Source organism: Rattus rattus, chromosome 10 (genome assembly GCF_011064425.1).
Source record: "Rattus rattus isolate New Zealand chromosome 10, Rrattus_CSIRO_v1, whole genome shotgun sequence".
Classification (NCBI taxonomy): domain Eukaryota; kingdom Metazoa; phylum Chordata; class Mammalia; order Rodentia; family Muridae; genus Rattus; species Rattus rattus.
In genome coordinates, this window is record NC_046163.1 from 15,338,720 (window position 1) to 15,357,144 (window position 18,425).

Sequence of the window (18,425 nt, forward strand, 5' to 3'; positions counted from 1 at the left end):
CTCTCAAACAGACTCCAGATAAATATCCTACTACCAATAGCCTTAGTATTCCTGCCTAGTGTATATTTCTAATGGTTGGACATTTCCCCTTTCCTGGTCTTGAGACTCCTCTTTCCAAGTACCAGGATCATAAATCTGTAAGTTTCAAATGTACAACGAAGATAAAAAAAAAAAAAAAAAAAAAAAAAAGCTCTAAACTCCTTAACTTTACCTCTGTCCTTAATTTGTATGTCCTAACAGACTTCAAATAAACCACAGACTACTCTAGCAACTCTAATGCAGATCTGATTGTTCCTTCGGAATCTGTACCCTGGTCCAGCTTTACAAACCACACTTTCCTACCCTTGTATGATCTGGTAGAACCTCAACATCTGACTGACATGAATTTCTCTTCCAAACCTTGCTCAATAACTCATCTTCTTTGGATCTTCTTACAGTGACAACCCAATGTCACCCCAGAGAAAACAATGACCATATACCCAACACCCACCCACCGAATAGTAAAACAAAAATGAGGGAATGAATGGACTCTGGCCAGCTGAAGTATGTTGAACATGGTTCTGGCATGCCTTGCTCTTCTCTCCCATTCCCTTTGCTTTACTACAAATCCATTAGATTATATTCTTAAAGTTAGCCACCAAGATCTATTTCCTTATTTGGCCACTTACTCCTCCTGAATTTACACATAAAAAAGTAATGAAATTCATAATCAAAAGCCCTCTTTGGCTCACCTAAATTAATATGTCCAATTAAAAGTCAAAACCTCATCCTAACAAGAGATCTCCCTCTTTATCTTTATAAGTCACCGTGTTCCTATGTGCCATACCTGTCTCCTCTCTATCCAGAGGCAGTCTTTGTCCTTTGGGACAAATAACTCTTCCCACTCTCCATTGTTCCCTTCTCTGTCTTCCTCTTCCTCTTTCTCCTCTCTTTGATCCTTATCCTTGCCCTTTGTCCCTATGGGGCAAATAAATCTCAGTTGCTTGTGCTGATAAGATGGTTTTGGGATTCCTGAGCCAATATTGATTTTTTCAGCATGTAAGGATTTCCATTTTAAAAGCAGGTAGGACTCGGAGTATATTTTAGATCTAGAATGCTTTCTGTGCAGCATAAATTAAGCAATTGGATGGGCAGAACATTGGAAGAAATATTAACTATACCCTTAAAATATATTCTCACATGTATTAGTAGCAACAGCTTTCCTGTTTACTTTATCTGAGACATGTAGTTCATAAAGACAGGACTAAACAAAAGCTTTGAGTATTAAATACATGGTGAAGGATTTTGATATTAATCTTTCTTTAATAAAACACAAACAAAAAACTGAAAAAACAATAAACAAACAAACAAAAACAATGTTATTTTTATGGCTGGAAAAAGGCTCAGTTGGTCAAAGACTTGCCATAAATATATGAAGATCCACGTTTGGATGCCCTGAATTGTTTTGTGGCACTATTGCTGGGGCGATGTGAATATACATCTATTCACACCAAGTAGGGAGAAAATAACAGACCAAAGTAAGAACAACATCAAAGCCCAATTCAGTGGGCCAATGAGTTTTATTGAAGTGACTTTTCAAAGCAGAAATGACTCGAGGCAAGTTACCTTACTAAAAGCTGCCCAACATTGGCAACCACTCATAAACCCTGAAAATTAGATCATATTGCACATACACTTGAAGTTGTTCAACCAGTTGCAGTATCCCTTCTAACCTCTTCCAGGCCGCTCAGTTTGTCTCTGTCTCTTCCAAGTGTATAGACTGATTCAAACCACATTTAGGCAGTTCAACTTGTCTAATAGTAATTTTCAGCAGCCTTTACTACTTATGCATGCTTGAGGGAGGAGAGGTCCATCAAATTAGTTTCTTGAACTTCCTGAGGCTATTTTGAGTTGTTTACTTGCTGTCTTAAAGAGTTTCGATGTAGGGTGGAATGTTTCTTCTCCCCTATTGTTTTCTTCTTTGTAAAGAAATTGAGTCTTAATGAGATTTCCTCTAAACTAGATATTTTAACCTGGGAGTATACTACTACAGGGAGGCCTACAGCTGGTGACTAATGCTTTTAATCTTACATTTTAGGAGGCAAAGACAGTAAGATCCCTGGAACTAACTCACCCACCAGTCTACCTTATCAGTGATCAGTATGCAACAGGTTCACTCAGTAGTCCTGTGTCAAAACATGAGTTGTAAAGCAATAGAGAAAGAATCCAGCTATAACCTCTGGCATCTACATGCATATTTATACTCATACACATGCACTCTCACATATCAACACATACCAAACATAAGCATTTTATCATAGTAATGTGTTAGTTCAACCAGCCCTGTGATAAGCACAGGTAGGATGAGTTGAATTGTAGCTAGAAGGTGACATCAGTGCTAACTGTGACACTATTTCATAAAATTGATTGTAAGAAGTTCGTGTGGTCAGTGCTTGATTGACCATATCATGTAAACCCTTTCTTTCTTGGATTATAAACAATGATGGTTTGAGCCTCAAAAAGTTCATTATTCAACAGAGCCCTCTTGATTATAGCTTCTTCATAATTAATAAGCACTTCAAAATTAAATATTTTCCCTTTTCTTATGTTTCTATTCACTGAGAAAAGTAGATATAACTTCTGTAACATCAGAATTCAATAAAAGAACTTTCAGATTTTTTCCGGAACTCATCAGACCTTGCATGGGTTTTCAAGAGCCTGATGTTTGCTCTTGACAAGTTTGATAGTCTTTGTTTGAGCCTCCTCAGTGAAAAAAATTTCCATAACGATGTCATCTTGGAAGTCAAGAGGTGCAGCATGCTGAATACAGGGAGCAGATACAAGATGTCTACTTGACTGAAATTACTACTGTTGCATGCATGGGTAGAATATTTCATTTCTGAATGTGTTGCATTTTTGTAGCCATTTTGTGTAATATGTTTCTGAGTCTGACTCCATACAACAGAAGAGTAAGCAATCAGACAGTTGGCACATGTATGACATCAGCAGCTGACTTTTATTGTATATGACATATCTGTGAATGCTGCGTGCTTTAAAATTGTGAACAGAAACTCTCTTTCTCTTGAAAATTCCATATGTTTACTATTAGATGACCAGTTTTAAACAGTTTTATAAGATAGTTCCTCACAATGCTTATCCAAAGCTTATGCATTGTGTTTCAAAGGAGCCATGAACAGACAAGTGTCTGTTCAGATAGGACATCAACAGCAATACAGGGCTAAGATTGCACCAAAGTCCAGGTTGATGAACAGTGGTAATTTGTCAACTTCATAAAGGATAATTACAGGAATATGAGTGATCAAGGCACCTCTATCATAGAAGTCATCCTGTGAGCTCCCTACATGACTTACATGCAACACTGCCAGTCAGAATTTCCTCTCCCTAGAATTAATTCATGTGTAATTTGTAGACAGACCTTATGAATCTTGTAAGTTTTAGCAGCTTCAAGATGTTTGTGAGTTTTACTTTCTGGACCTTAGATAATTGTCTTCGGAAAGAAAGGAAATGTTTCAACTAGGAAGAAATATTATACAACACATAAACATAAATACATATGTGTATTCACTCATACATATAGATAATGATATGTGTGAGAATATATGTATATATGTATATATATATGTATATATGTATATGAATGAGTTTGTCCAAGGGTTTTATACTCTTATCTCCCATTTTTCTACTTCTATCCCTTTCACTGCTACGACTGTGAGGTATGTGAGGTAGGATATCCTTCAGTAATTTTCAATGGGTTAGCATTTGGGTATCCGCCAATTGGAGCTACTGAAAGATGATTACAGAGCTGGACACAGAAGGCATTTCTAGGCATCTTTTCTAGGTTTCAGTATCAGACAGGACAGTTGACTCTCTCTATATATGACATATGAATGTAATGTGTTTATCCTTTGCAAGATAGTCTCTTAGTGGTTCCAGTTTTTAATGGTGATTTTACCCAATGTTAACACTCCTTTCATTTCTGTTTGCTCATGCATATGCATATGTTTGGGATATGTACAGATATGTACATGTTTGATGTACAAGCATGTATATTTACATGTATGTGAGGACATGTGTGTGGAAGTCATAACTCAACCTAAGCTTTCCTTCTCAATTATTCTCCACTTTATTTATTGAGCCAAGGTCTCTTTCTAAACCCAGTACTGATTTGCTAGGCTAGTTAGCTGTTTGCCTCCAATATCTTGCCTCTCCCTCCATTATGCTGGAATGATGGTGGGTCATCACACTCATTTAACATTTACATTATATTATTAAAACATTATGAGATAATTTTCTTCCATTTTTTAATCGAATACTTTTTAATTTTGTTTTCAGTTGTATGAGTGTATATGTGTGTTAGCCTGATTGTAAATATGTATACCATATATATGCTGGTCCTCTTGAAGCCTAGAATATCTTACCAAATCTCTTGAAACTGGAGTCATAAGTAGTTGGAACCACTGATGTAGGTGCTGGAAACCAAACCCAGAGCTTGTGAAAGAATAGTAAGTCCTTAACTCCTTGGTCATCTCTCCAGCCCAAGCTGAGCAGCACTTTATAGACGATAATGCCATGTCATGATATGAAAAGTGGAAATCCTTATGAGATAATTTGGTGGCTTCTAGCACTCTTTTCGGAATCTCATATAGCAAAGGTAGAACATGAAAAACATTAGAGAGCTTTCATGAAGGCTGGGAGAAGAAGAAAGAAAACTGCCTGGGCTCTAGAACCTTTGGAGGACATGCTCCAGTCTCTAGCAGTCCAGCCTCTAGACCAAGCATGGACTTCTCTATAATTCCAAGTGTGGGGTTGGGGATTTAGCTCAGTGGTAGAGCACTTGCCTAGCAAGCGCAAGGCCTTGGGTTCAGTCCTCAGCTCCAGAAAAAAACAAAAAAAAACAAAAAACAAGTGTGCAGTGTGCACCCTGCCTTTGTCTGCAGCCTCTGGGACAGGTTAGCTATAGGAGTTTCTCTTATTCTTTCTCCCCCAGTCTACAGTCCTATAACAGGAATTCAAAATGTGGATGAATTTTCAATCTGCCAATCATTGTGAAATAAGATTCTAGTTCACAAAAGGCCTTTTGGAAATGAAGTCTGGGTCAACATCTGCCAGAATTTCTAGTTGAGAAGTGAAAATGTCAGTCAATCATCACATGTTTCCAAATACCAGATACATGACAGGATAGAACTTCAGTGGAAGTGGAAGGTTTTTTTCCTCAACCAGCATGTATCAAATTATACAGTCAGAGAAAAATATTCTGAACTCAGAATAACTCCCTCTCATTCGATCAAAAATCAGAATCAATTTCATCCACCAAACCAGAAGCTCCCGGCTGTGTAGATGTGTTCTGATGTGACAGTGTATGCAGGCAGGAGAGACTGTGTCCCAGTTCAAAAGGCAAGCTGCTCTTTCAGAGAACCAGAACTTGGTTCTCATCATTCATATTACATGACTCAAAATGACCTGTTATCTTCAGTTTTAGTAAACATGACACTTTTGGGCCCCGCAGGCATCTTCACAATGCAGCATGATGAGTGTACACATACTCATGTACTCATGCATAAAAGAAACAGCATTTATTTTAAAGTAATAACTAAAACCCCTTAGAGAACAATCACCTTTTGACCTTCTCATTCTTTTTTAAACTTTGTCATGGAAGGAAAACATTAACTTCATCATATTCATAAATGAACATTCATTGTTATCTTATGTGGGAATGATTTTATCCTCTTCAGATTGATGAAACATCATGAACTCCATAATTTCAATAACATCCCAGCTTGTTAGTCTCAATTAAAAAAAATAATAAATGGTGGTACAGAGAGGGAAAGACTGCTCAGACTTGCAGGCCAGTTTAGTCTAGTTACTTCATACACACACACACACACACACACACACACACACACACACACACACACACACACACACACAAGCCCTGCCAATGACCTATGTTTTATTCTCATTTCCTATCATTTTGCTCTATCATAGGAGGGAACATTTGAGCAGCTCCCAAACTGCCATGACAGCCATTTCTCTCTTCTCTCCAGCTCTCCAGATATTATAATTATAAATGATCATGTCTTAGGGGAGCTTTGAAATTTAATCTTCTATGAAAAAGTTTTAATTAATTTTAATCACCTTACAGTTCTTTTGTTCATACACACTTGACAGAGTTCACTAAATATTTCTTTGTTACCCTGTGGTTTGAGTTGATCTATGAGAAGTACTTAGGGGATTAGATTTCCTCTCTGTTTTGACTTTGCCTCCCTGATTTAAAGAGGTGGTAAGACTTAGTTGTTTATTCAACCTACTGTTCTTGAACTTCTTGCTTGCTAATATAGTTATGGAGTTTTAAAATTAGTTTCTTTAATTAAATCTCAACATTTAATTCTGTTTATACATTTACTTCGTCTTCTTTAAAAAACTAGTTGGAGAAAAGAGTACCAAACATATTCTAAAAATTTTCACCTTCCTACACTGCGTAAAGTGAAAATATGCACTTTAAGGGTATCAGGCCAATTGTGGCATCCCAGTCCTAGCAATGTGAATGCAGAAATAGGAAGATCTTTAGTTCAAGGACAGCTTGTTTTATGGCACAAGACTTTCTCTACAAAACAAACAAGAAAATAAAAAAACATAATATTCTAATTTCTTTTAACTTTTTAGCTGATCATGTGTTATGAATCAAATTTTCAGAATTCTGTATACATTAATCATTGATAAATACAGAGGGTTAGAAAAGAACATACTCTAAAAATGTATGTGGACATGCGTATGTGTGTGTGTGTGTGTGTGTGTGTGTGTGTGTGTGTGTGTGTGTGTGTATCTGTTTATCTATGAGTACAGGTAGCCATAGAGGTCAAAAGGGGTGTTGGATTCCTGTAGCTTGAGTTAAAGACAGGTAAGTCCTACCTCATATTAGTGTTGATAACCATATTCAGGACCTCTTCAAGTAAAGCCAGTGATTTTAACTATTGAGCCATCCCTGCTGTCATATATTAGGCCATTTGGGCACCTTATGGAAGAACAGGAGGAAGGATTATAGACTCTAAAACGATAGGAAATCCGCAGGAAGATGAACAAAGTCAAGTACCCTAGACCCTTGCAGCTCTCAGAGGCTTAACCATTAACCAAAGAACATAGAGAGGCTGGACCTATATTGCTCTGCACATAAATAGCTGGTGTAGAGCTTGGTCTTCATATGGGTCCTGAACAAGTGGAACAGGGTTATCCAAAAACCATTTGCCTGTATGTAGGGTATGTTTTTCTAACTGGGCTGGCTTGTCTGGCCTCAGTGGAAGAGGAAACACCTATTCCCAAAGAAACTTGATGTGCCAGGATAGGAGGAAACCAATGGGTACCTCCACTCACTCAGAGGAGAAGGGGAGGGGAGATGGGGGAAAGATTGTGGGAGGGGGTGACCAGGAAGAGTGTAGTGGTTAGAATGTAAAGTGAGTAAGTAAAATAATAATAATAATAATAATAATAATAATAATAATAATAATAATAATAAATTTTAAAAGTAATAATTTCTCCATTCATATGGGCCATTTTTTTTAAACAGAGAGTAAAACCTGAATAGATACTCATATTTTTAGCCTTTCTATAATTAGGTATTCTTGTAGTCTTCACCATGGACTATAACATCTTTGTAAAGTAAATGTAAAATGGACATTGCTGTGTTGGAGACAGTGTCTAACTGTCGAACACAGAGCTGTAAGAAGGAAGGTTGGATTCTCCAGGCAGGGATCCCTGAGTTCCACTTAGTTCCTGGACTCAACCATTTCTACCATTTGAATGTAGGATTCTGACTGATTGACAAGACAGCCTTCTCTGGGATAAGTTTGAAGTTAGTGGTTCAGCTGTCCCTTCATAAAGAAATCTCAATGTTGAATAAGGCCAACAGTTTCTAGAAAGTGCAAGAACACTCATGGACCTCCTTGCAGCAAAGTGGATTTAATGGTCACCTGGAATCATCTGGTAATGTGTCATATCCTCTTAGCTGCTGATACTGAGTTAAGTTTCTCTGGGGAAGAAGGATTGCAGATGGGAGGATTCAGTGTGGTCTAAATAGTGTCTTAGTTTACAAATACAATACACTTTAAGACACTTTACAGATCTGTAATAGGCACCTGTTTCCTTTCTAAGCAGCATTTACAACCATAAACATTCCTAATCACTTTAGTGTCTATACTTTCCTTCAGAAGTAAGGCTATGACCACCATCCTAACGATCTAATTTCTGTATCTATGTCTCCTCCAGTTATATATAGACTCCCAGAATGATGCTGGTATGCAATGTGTCCTAGTCATTTTGGGTGCATTCCAGACTTACACACTACACACACACACACACACACACACACACACACACACACACACACACACACACACACTCCACACTTTGGAGAACATATTTCATTATCTGATATTGTAGTCAAAAATTTCTATTCTTTTTCCACATTCCTCAATTTTTCTAGGCTTCTAATCTGGTACAAGTTCCAGTGTTCTTTTCCAGTGTTAAACTTTATATACTAAAAGAGTGGCCCACCTAAATAAATTTAGCTTTATACAACTTCATAATTCCATGGATTTGTAGTATCGAGACTCATTTCCCTCTCCCTCTTCTCAAGACTTTCTATAGATTTTGATTAACTCTATAAAAAAATTAGATATGATAAGATTTTCTTTATTTTTTTATTTTGTTAAGAATTTTGCACTTCTTTGTCTCTGGTTTCTCAGTGTAATGGATAAAATGGAATTTTGGAAAAATTAAGTTTCCAGATGACCCTTAAGCACAAGGTCATGGTAGTCTTCACTAAGGAGTAAAGCATTTTTGTCTACCTTGATGATCTAAGGTTTCAAGTGCATTTCAGGGTCTCTCACTTTGGGTTTTAGAGTGTATTTCGTTCTTGTCCAGATCCTTGGGATTGAGAGGGCAAGCTACTGGGACTCCAAGTTCACACTTATACAGAGTGTTCCTGCATTTCTGACTGTGGCTTCTCAATGCAGGGGGTCATCTTTATAAAGTATCAAAAGCACTTCAAATCTGACATTTAATTGCCACTTCATCACCTCCAGCCTCTATTTTAATTACTAATTCTTAATGAATAAGTTACATAAGAATGTTTCATTTATCAATGTATTATTACAATGTAGTGTCAATTGCTCTCATTCATGGCAATTGCCCCCTGTCTGGAATTTCAAAACCTGTTCATTTCTCTCTCGTCATCACAGAATCCAACCTGGAGAAAGCAGCATCTAGGGAGACATGTTTTTATATTTGAGAACTGGGAGATTGGCTGTTTCTGTTAGTCCAGACTCTGATGCGTCTTTAAGCCCACTTCTCCCTATAGAAGCAAAACAATTTTTCTTTTGTTCTTACCTCACATGCCTTCCCTCCTCATTCACCATTAGTATATGGGTGACAGAATTGGGTGTTTGACAGAATTGGGTGTTTTCTAGGTCACTGTGAAGTTTTACTTCAAAGAAACCTTTTGAAAATATTTGAATAAGAAAAAAATTTAATACATAAGATTGGTACTAATGCGATTTTGGTATTTAGTTTAATGAGTCTTAGTGTCACTTAATGAACAGAGATTAAAAATGAAAGCAGTGTAAGCAACAGGAGACTAACCTAGCACATTACTTACATTATCTCGGAATGGCCATCAAATCATTTTTTAATGAATAAGCTGAAGTTAAATTTAACATAGGTGATATGCTTCATTACCAGTGTCCTTTCTTCTTTTAGAAATTGTTCATGGGCCAACAGGATGATGTAACAGGGGAAGACATCACACAAATTGGCTACCTCTGCACTCTCCTCAAAACCTACATAAAGACTAAGGAGAGAATCAACTCCACAGCGTTATCCTCTGGCCTCCACATGTGTGCTTTGATATGAGTGACTTCAAGCATTCAAGACCTGTAACAACAGCAACAGCTGCAGCAGCAACAGCAACAATAGTAATATAAAAATAAATCGTCCTTACTTCCTGAGTAATTATACATCTTTGGCTCCTAAATCTTGCTATGCACATTAATGAGACTTAGCCATGGTTTGTGTAAAAAAAAAAAAATGACCCTTTTAGATACTTATTTTCATTTCATTCAGATTAATAGCTTAAATATCCCAAACAAGGTTAATCAAAGTACAAAGCAAAAAGAAACAACAAATTACCTTCTTTAATATTTAAGTTTAATTCTATCTATCTATCTATCTATCTATCTATCTATCTATCTATCTATCTTCTATCTATCTGCCTACCTGCCCGCCAGTCTGACTGTCTATCTGTCTGTTTATCTATCTATTATCATCATCTATTTTGATGTGTGTATCTGTCTATGAGTATATTTATCTAGATATGAGCCATTATGCTATTTTAATGCCAGAGGACAACTTGGAAGGGTTAGGTCATTTCTTCTAACTTGTTATTGACCTCAAGTAGTCATCCCAGCATATTCTTTTCCATTGTTTATATTTTACTGCATAATTAGGGGAGGGAGAGAGAGAGAGAGAGAGAGAGAGAGAGAGAGAGAGAGAGAGAGAGAGAGAGAGAAGAGTAGCAAAAATGCAATTATAACTGGCCCCCAATCATGTGGGATATATGGACCCCAGGGTATAGAATCTATGACTACTCGGTAGGGTTCTCCGGCATGTAATAGCAGGAGGAGACTTAGGGCTTCTTGGTAATATACAGTGAAGAGGAATTCAGGAAAGAAACAGGCTGCCCAATTGTTTGGAGTAGAAATCAGATACACAAATTGCATTCTGTGCTAGAGCATTTTGAAAAGTAAAATCTAGAGTGAGTTGGCTTGGTTGCCAAACCTGAGGATTTGAGTTTGAGCTGTAGGACTCACATGGTGAAACAAGAGACCCAACTCCTAGAATATTTTTGGGACATTTGCAAGAAATGTACTAAATCTCATACATGCATATAAGACACTAAATATATTCTTTTCCTTAAGGAAGCTCACATTCTGGTAATGTTGAGAATGTTTATTCAAAGTTAAATCTAGACTAGTAGTTGGCAAATTGTTTCCCATGTAGTTAAATTTAAACCCAAACAAATGTATGTAAAGGTTTAAATTTTAACATGAATTGCAAGTAAAAGAAAAAGAAAGGAGAGAGAGAGAAAGAGAAAAGAGAGAGAGCCATCGTTAGGCTTAACCTGTCACTGGCTCGCTGTTTTACTGAGTAGTTCACTTTGACAGGCATCCTTGGGCTGATATTCTTATATCAACTAATCTAAGTAGGATTAATGGCCTTTACTTTCCTGCTTTGAAATGTTCCCAGACACTTTTGAAGTGTTTATAGATTGTCTTCTTAAGTGGTTAGTCTTTTTCTCTACTTTTTCAGCAGTATCTAGAGTAAAACAAGTTTAATATATCTCGTGTGTCTTGGCTAGAAACGCTTAAATGCTGATGCTTAAGATTATGTAGGTTGTCTGTTTTGTGTGAATATTCACAGCACACAGTTCATCATTATAGTGGTATTTTTCTAAGCTTTATTTTGGGTACTAGAAATTAAACACAGGGCCCCTTGCATGCTAGGCAAGCACTCTACCAAAGAGTTTCATACGCAAGACCCATGTATAATCTCTGTTGACTTGGATCTTGACAGAGTTTTCCTAAAATAGCTGGGCTAGCTACTCACTCTGTAGATCATATAAATTAGGAACTTGGGATCCTATTGATGAGGTCTACCATGCATCCATCTCATAGCACTGGCTTAACATTTCTGGTATCTTGGGATGATGGAGAGGGATTGAAGCTGGGGCTGTTTGCCTCATAGGCTAGCATTCTATTAAGAGTGTTACATCCTCAGCCTCCTGTGGATTGATTTTCTTTATTCATGTTTCTGAAGTGGACTGAAGATTGCTCCAATATTTTGCTGTCCCTAAATTAGGAGAAGGAGCTTCTTTTAGATAATAGACCCTCTAATTATTTCTCTCTTAAGGGGAATCAGACCACATTCCCAACATCTTTCCTTATATAGTTAGATAAAAGTAAAGTATGATGTTTAGTGGCCTTAGGATGTCCCCCACCCACACTTCTTGCAGCTATATGCAAACTCAAGATACACTTTGAAGGAATGCTAGACAGCCCATGCATGGCAAACATAGTTCTTGCAGACTTTGCCCTTTTTTTTACATCCCATCTGCCTTGCTAAAGCATTTAGATTACATTCCTAAAACCAGTCACCAACATCTATTTCCTTATTTGGCTACTTTCTCCCTCTGAGGCTGACTCCCAGCATTCAACAATCAATGTATATTAGTCCAGCAATCAAAAGCCCTCTTTGGCTCACCTAAGTCACGTGCCCAATTAAAATTAAACACTTCATCCTAACATTGGTTTTCCCATTGTACCTTTATAAACCATCATTTCTCTATGTGCCATGTCTATCTAGATATAGTCCTTTGTTTTCCCCAACAAAATTGTCTCTCCCATGTCCCTTGTTCCCTTCCCCTTCTCTGTCTTCCTGTCTTCTATCTTCGGTCTTTGTTTCTTATTTCCTGCCCTTTGTCCTTCTGCGGCAAGTAATTTGTGCTGATAGCTTTGTATTGGGGTTCCTGAGTGAGTGATTTCTAGAATGTAGGAAAGATTATCAAATGTTATAGAGATTGCTCACCTCATGAAAACCTGTGAATCAGAAACATCTTTTATTCTCTGGAAATAATGGTTCTGTCCCTTCAAGGCCTCATTATGATCATCTCCCATGCTCATGGATCGGCAGGATTAATATAGTAAAAATGGCCATTTTGCTAATGCTTTCTAACTGCAAGGACTCATCTTGGCTGGCTGTGGTCACTAGTCTACAATACTCCCCACAAAGCTCATCTTGATCTTGTCATTTCTAGGAGCCTTCTCCTATTCAATAATACCATTTCCTATAAGTCTGGAATGAACTGCAACTGCTTAACTAGTAGCTTTCTGTGAAAGCCATATGGTCCATGTAACTGTTTTAAAATTTAATTTTATTTATTTATTCATCCATGTCTCTTATAATACATCCCAACTACAGCCTCTCTTTCCTCCCCTCATCCAAATCTCCATACCACTTCCTGTCTTTCCCAGATTCACTGTTCCTCCATTTTCTTTTATAAAGTTCAGGCCTCTCAGTGACAGCAACAAAGCACAGCATATCAAGATGCAATAAGACCGGTCATAAGCTCTCATATCAAGGCTGGATAAGGCAGTAAGTAGGAGGAAAAAGGGGTCCCTAGAGCATACAGAAGAGTTAGAGACAGTCTCACTCCCACAGGTAGGAGTGCCACAAGAACACTGTGCTACACAACCATAACATATATGCAAAGTTCCTAGTTCCAACCCATTCTTGTTCCACGATTAGAACTTGGCTCTGTGAGCCACTATTAGCCCCGCTTCATTTATTTTGTAGGCTGTGATTTCCTGGTATCATTGCTTTCTCTGTCTCCCACAATTCTTCATTTCTGTCTTCGGCAAAGTTTCTGAGCTCTGCCTAATGTTTGGCTCTGGGTCTCTGCATCTGTTCTTATCTGTTGCTAGAGAAAAACTCTGATGACAATTGGGATAGACAATGATCCCATGAATATAGTGGAATATCATTAGGAATCATTTGATTAACTTTTTTAGAGAGTCATGGTAGGTTTTACCCTACGTCTCTGACCCATCCAACTTCTGGATCCTGGCACAGTATTGGACATAGGCTTCTTCTCATGGTGTTAGACCAGTCATTGGTTTGGTACTCAAACAAACTCTGAGACACCATATAGTCAGTTCATCTTGCAGTCAGGCAGGAAAAGACAGGTTGTGGGTCATAAATTTTGAGGCTGAGTTGATGACTGGTTCAACTTCTGTATTCTCAGTTACTAGATTCCACATAGATTCTGAAACGTTTCAAACCCCATATTTCAATTTCTCTCTCTCTCTCTCTCTCTCTCTCTCTCTCTCTCTCTCCATATTCCTTTCCCCCATCCATCCTCTTCTACCTGATCATTTCTGTTCCTATCTTAACCTGCCCCCAGTTTCCCTACAGAATCTATTCTATTTTCCCTTCTTAGGGAGATCCATGTATTCTTACAAGACCTCTCCTCTTTACATACCTAACATCTTTGGATCCCTGGATTGCAGCATGATTATCCTCCACTTAGTAGCTAATAGCTCCTTATAAGTAAGTACACATCATGTTTGTTTTTCTCGGTATGGGTTACCTCGTAAAGGATGATTTTTTTTCTAGTTCCATCCATTTGCCTGCAAATTTCATGATGCCATTTTTATAAGTTTTGAGAAATACTCAATTGTGTAAATGAACCACATTTTCTTTATCAATTCTTCTGTTGAGAGACATTTAGATTGTTTATAGCTTCTGACTATTATGAATAAAGCCATTTACATAGTTGACCAAGTCTCCTAGTTGTAGGATAGGGTGTCTTTGGGGTCTATTCCCAAGAATGGTTTAGCTGGCTCTTGAAGAATATTGATTCTCAATTTTCTGAGGAATTGTCATCTTGATTTCCATCATGGCTTCATGAGTTTTTACTCCCCAGCAATAGAGCAATATTCCTCTTGCTCCATATCCTCACTAACATGATATGTCATTTATGATATTGAACATATCCCAAAATGTTTCTCAGCAATTTCATCTTCTTTTAACAAGAATTCTCTGCTTACTTGTGTGCCCCATTTTTTAAGTAGATTACACTGGTATTGAGGTCTACCTTCTTGGGTCTTTATCTTGTCTGGTTATTAGCCCTCTATCAGATGTGCAGTTGGTAAAAAGACTTTTCCCCTTTGTAGACTGCAGTTATGTTCTATTGACAATGTCCTTTGCTTACAGAAGCTTTTACAGTTTCATGAGGTCTCATTTATTAATTATTGATCTTAGTAACTGAGATATTGGTTTACTTTTCTAGAAGTTGTCTCCAATGCATTCAAATCTACTCACTAATTTCTCTTCCAACAGATTTAGTGTAACTAATTTTATGGTGAGGTCTTTGGTTCACTTGGACTTGAGTTTCGTGGAGGTGATTTATATATATGAATATACTTGCATTTTCTACCAGTTGGTAAATTCCAGTTGAACTAGCACCTTTGTTGAAGTCTTCCTTCCTTCCTTCCTTCCTTCCTTCTTTCTTTCTTTCCTTCCTTCCTTTGTTCCTTCTTTCCTTCATTCCTTTCTTCCTTCATTTGTTCCTTCCTTCCTTTCCTTCTCTTTTTCACTTTTCTTTTGTGTATTTCTGGCTTCTTTACTAAATATCAGGTGTTTATAGATGTGTGTGTTTTCATTTTTTTTTATTCAATTGGTCAACCTACCTACTTTTTGCTAATGCTATGCTGTCTTTACTACTAGCTCTACAATATAGCATGAAATTAGGGATAGTGATAACTCTAGAAGTCATTTTATTGTTTAGGATTGCTTTTGCTATCCTCAGGTTTTGTATTTGAATACAAAATTTATCATTGTCCTTTTAGGGTTAATAAAGGAATGACTTGGAATTTTGATGGAGATTGCATTGAATCTGTAGTTTGATGTTATAAGATGGCTGTTTGTACTATGTTAATTCTACCAATCAATGAGCATGGGAGATTTTTCCATGTTTTTTTATCTTCTTCAATGTCTTTCTTTAAAAAAAACTTGAATTGTTTGTCATATAAGTCTTTTACTTAGTTGCTTAGAGTTAACCCAAGATATTTGGTATAATTTGTGACTATTGTGAAGGGTGTTGTTTTTCTGGTCTTTCTCAGTCCATTTACCATTTGTATAGAGGAAGGTTACTGATTTTTTTTCTTTTCCTTTCTTTTCTTCTCTTCTCTTCTTTCTTTCTTCCTTCCTTCCTTTCTTTCTTCCTTTCTTTTCTGTTTTGTTGGTGGTATTTTGCTTGTTTTTGTTGCTTGTTTTGACTGTTAGTTAATCTTGTATCCAGCTACATAGCTGATGCTGTTTATCAGCTGTAGGAGTTCCTTACTAAACTTATTTGAGTCACATATGAATACAATCATATCATCTGTGAATAGCAATATGTTGGCTATTTCATTTCCAGTTTCCACCCCTTAGATCTCTTTCAATTGTCTTACTGTTTTAGGAAGAACTTTAAGCACAATATTTAATAGTTATGGGGAAAGAGATGAACAGCCTTGTATAATTCCTGAATTTAGTGGAATCGTTTTGTGGTTTTCTCCATTTGGTTTGAAATTGGCTCTTGGCTTGCTATAAACTGTTTGTAATATGATAAGGTATGTTCCTTGTAACTTGATCTTTCTAATACTTTTATCATGAATGGGAGTTTGATTCTTCTAAAGAATGTTTAGGTGATAATGTGGTTTTTTTCTTTTAGTTTATTTACATAGTGGATTGTAGTGACTGATTTTTGTATGTTTAAACATCTATGATTCTCTAACAAAGCCTACTAGATTGTGGTAGATTATCTTTTTGATATATCCCTGGATTCAATTTGCAATAATTTCATTGAATATTTTTGTATTTATGTTCATAAGAGAAATTACTCTGCAATTCTCTTTCTCTGCTAAAATCTTTTTGTGGATTGGGAATCAGAGTAACTGTAGCCTCATACAATTAGTTTGGAAATTTTCTTTTGGTTTATTTTTTTGTGGAATAATTTGAGGAATGTGGCTTTATACCTTGTAAAAGGGCTAGCACAATTGCTCCTCCTCTAAATCAAAGCAGCTTCCCACATACTTCCCATGATTAAGTTGCCTTTGAGTTGTCCACACCCCCTAGAAATAAACCTCCTATTCTTGTGAAAGAATTCCAAAAAGCATAGTAGTTCACTAAGCTCATCTTTGGCAGATTTGTTTCTCTTTTCTATTGTCAGTGAGCTATCTGTGTGTAGTTTGTCCATGTTTCCCCAGAGAGATGCACAACATGTGCTACTCTCAAATGGTTATTTCTCTGGAGTTATAAAAGATGAATTCAAAATCAGTTGTTGTAATTCTGCTTTGAGACCTCTGAGTTACATATTTTGAGTTGCAGTTGTCTGTCTTTGGAGGAAACATCAGGTCTCAAAATGTTTACAGAAGAGATTATACAGAAATGTCATGCCTGTCACCTAGCGCTTGGTCTTGGTTGCTGTTTGCAGTGGATACTGAGTCAACACACTTCTCTTTATTCAGCCTTGGGATTACTATTGTCCCTGTTGATGGCTTTTCTGTTCTATGACATTAATGACTTCCCAGAACCCTGTACCTTACTCTAGCTAATTGTGGGACTCACAGTGACCCAGGCCATTGGAAATACAGAATCTCCACTGGATGTTCTTTCCTGGGGCTCATTAAACTTAAGCCAACCAAGCACAGGAATCTGCTTATTGCACTGACACTGCATTCTCTGGTGGTTGTTTTTAGATGTTGCCTCTAAACAATAGTGTGTTTAATTAACACGATTTATATTGAGTCACACAGGCACTCTTTCATATTCACACATTGTAGCATGTTTACTCAAAATAGACAACCTAATTACTTAAGAAAATTGGCTGCATTTGCAGAACTCGAGCACTGTAGGAAAAAGGAACTGAAATTATGAAATATAGAAGGGTGGAAAAATGCCAAGTTCTTGTTATTTTTGTTCAGTTGTGTAAATGTTAATTAAGATATACAGTCCGTAAGTATTGTGTGGAGTTCAGTACATGAATGGATGCCTCCTCACACTGGTTAAGAGGGAAGATTCATCTTCCCCTGGCTTATTTATTTTGTATTCATAAATTATGGACTTCGCTGGTTTATGTTATCCAGCCCACCTCACTGTCTCCCACTCTTTGTAGAGAAGTAGAGTGTATGATAAAGGAATTAAGCATGTGGGAAAGTCATTTAATCAAACTGGGGAGGAGACATTACACCTTACCTATACAAATTACTCTACAATTTATTAAGAGCAAGGTATTAAAATCAAGTTGGCTGAGGACTGGGATAGCTCACTTGATAAGAGGCCTGGCATGAGATCATGGGAATCTGAGTTTGGAATCCTAGAACCTACCTAAAATATGCCAGTTGTGATCATGTGTGCCTATGTGTCTAGGGTTAAGGGGATTAAGGGTTAAGGGGATCAGGGAGAGACAGCTGGGATCTCAAAGTCTTTCTGATGGGAGATACAGAACCCTTGCTCTGGAATAAATTAAAAAGACTAGTCAAAGCCAAGCAGTTGTTGATGTTATTCTGTAGGAAGGGATTAGAGTACAGAGAAAACCAAAAAGTGGCTGTGTGCTGATTTGGCCAAGACTGTGGGATTTAAAATCCATGACCTCTACAGGCCAATAGATGGAAGTAGAAAATATCACTCTGAGTAAGGTAACCCAGTCACAAAAGAACACATATGGTATACACTTACTGATAAGTGGGTATCAGGAAAAAAGTTTATAATACCCACACAATTCAACCTGCAGACCACATGAAGCTCAATAAGAAGGGAGGCCAAAGGTGGATGCCTCA